Here is a 2,500-nt window from a genome sequence, read left to right on the forward strand (position 1 = left end):
ACCAAAAATTATACAAAACGAGAAAGATATAGTAAATAATACCATATACATGACACAAAACACATAAATCTCGGGTTCGAGCCAATAAGAAACAAATACCAAAACGCTGCGATGCGGTAAAATTACACCGACACGGTTACGTGCGGAGGTCGCTTTGATTACTCATCGCGTTTCTCCCGTCCGTTCGGAACCGCCGGCAAAAAAACTGTGCGACCAACGGCGCCAAAGAGCACGACGCCGGACCATTTCTCTCTGGCTGATGTGAATGGAAGTAAAAGACGCTTGCGTGAGGTCTCTCGACCTTTATCTCTCTAACTTATACTTATGGGTCGTCGTCTACTTGATCGGGTACAAACAAGTCGTAAGAAACAAACAAACAAACCACAAAAATACAAGTCGTAAAAAAACAAACTTCTGTTGGTTAACCTACAATATGAAGGATCGAAATGAAAGAAGGATCATATTATTACAAACCGAAAGTGAAGGATCATTAAAATTGAAATACAATATATATAAATATATAAATGTACCCGTCGTTGCGACACCCTAGTTAAATGGAAAGATATAAAAAAGAGAGAAAAGGAATACAGATGACCCGCCGTCTGATCTTTGCTAAATGATCTGGCATCACCGGAGTTTTTTTGGTCCGTGTTGCGTTCGCTCTATTCGAAATGAAACTCGCGGAGGCGAAGAATTGTTAAAAGTTTACGAAGCGTCTAGGAGTGGTTAAAACTGAGAGAGTTGAAACTACGATGTATTAGAACGAGCAACCGTCGAAACTTTGTTTTCGCGACGTTCTTTTCGTCGCTCTCGTCCCCACGCTCCTACGCTTTGGTTGTTTCTTTGCCATCCGTGTTGCGATAAAAAGATTTCTCCATTGTCCAAAAAGGACGGATCGAGATTCCTCTTTCGAGAGGGAGAGAGAGGTACTTGCGGGTAACCTGGAATCTACGAAACACGCACCGTGGTAAGATTCGTGCGTCCGCCTGATCGATGTGTGTTGTTTACGGACCGGCTGAGAAGCGACGATAGCGAGTCTTTGAAAAACTATGTGTCCATTAGTTAGACCGATCGTCGCCGGCCGTGTGTCTGTTCGAATCTCGCAACCCACGATTCAGCGACAGGACGCGCGCTCGCATTCCTTGTGTGCGTTCGTACTTTTCAAGGTTTTTAAATGTACTTTACGCCCGACCGTCGAGAGGAGCGTGCCACTGGGCGTTTCTCCGACGGTTTCCGTCCTTGGACGCGATCGTGTCGTCAACGATCGAACAAACAAACAAATACGTTGGCGACGCCCGAATTCGCTCTCCCGCACGCGCCGGGTGGGAGAGTGATGTGGGTATCGAATGTGATGCGTGTTAATAATGAAAATAACACTCTAAAGATCTAAAGAGTTTGAAATACAAAATTTTACGATTACCCTGAACGGTGGATCACTTGGCTCGTGGGTCGATGAAGAACGCAGCTAATTGCGCGTCAACGTGTGAACTGCAGGACACATGAACATCGACATTTCGAACGCACATTGCGGTCCACGGATACAATTCCTGGACCACGCCTGGCTGAGGGTCGTTTTCTTAACAAAAGACTGCTTGCGTTTGCTTCTCGAAAAAAGAGTAATTCATTTCTTTCTAAACATCTCGCCGTCGTTCAACGAAAGTAGAACGTTTCGGAGCGGGATTATCGAACGAAATTGAAAGAATGAATGAACGATAAACAAAGAAAGAGTCGCAACGTACGAGCGATAGTTGGGCAGTTCGTCGGCGTTTGTCGTGGAAACGATGTGACGAAAATCGCAACCGATACACTAAATGCAGGCCGTTAAAGGAGAGAAACAAATTTCGAAATATCTCTTCGAACTAGCGCAAGTGCGTCACGGCGCGCGAGTCGTTCGTTAAAATTTATAAACGACCGCCCGTGAAAGCACCGAGTTCTCGGAAGATAATCTATAAAGATTCTCCATCCTGCTGGAAGTTATCGGATCGGCGCGATTGTTCACTTGTAGAAATCCACGCTCCCGACGTTGCCAGAAACGATATTTACGAAAGGTGTGTCAAAAATAAACGAAAGAAGCTCTCCTATAAATTTAGAAAAAGCAAACGAGTGAAATGTTTGAGATGATAATTTGCTGAAATGCAAGCTCGAATAGCCCCAGGGTTTCGAATGATTCCCCGCGCTTTATACATCTCTCTGTTTACAAACGGTGTATAAATGAAAGATCGCTTCAGATGGGTCGTCGCTGTTTGACGCGCGATGCTGTTCCTTTTTTTTTGTCTGTCTGTGCGTTTAGCTTCGCTAAACAAGTTAAATGGTTAAAAAGCGTCGAAAAAGCGAATACACACGCGACAAGACAAATCTAACGAGTAAAGGAACGCTCCGCTCCAAGATAAAAATGGTTGTTTACAATCAATACAGCGTTTCGGTACCCCTGATCGTAGTCTGAAACTGTGTAACAAAAGAGAGGAAAGCGAATGGTGAAGGAACTTCGAAGCCTCCGTGG

General features: G+C 44.6%; 1 non-coding gene across 1 annotated transcript; it reads left to right on the forward strand.

Moving 5' to 3' along the window:
• Positions 1-1,417: 1,417 nt before the first annotated feature.
• On the forward strand, positions 1,418-1,572 carry LOC143306199 (5.8S ribosomal RNA). The gene has a single exon (XR_013063657.1). It is a non-coding gene; the product is annotated as a 5.8S ribosomal RNA (ribosomal RNA).
• Positions 1,573-2,500: the final 928 nt, after the last annotated feature.

Source organism: Osmia lignaria, unplaced genomic scaffold (assembly GCF_051020975.1).
Source record: "Osmia lignaria lignaria isolate PbOS001 unplaced genomic scaffold, iyOsmLign1 scaffold0002, whole genome shotgun sequence".
In the NCBI taxonomy this organism is placed as follows: Eukaryota; Metazoa; Arthropoda; class Insecta; order Hymenoptera; family Megachilidae; genus Osmia; species Osmia lignaria.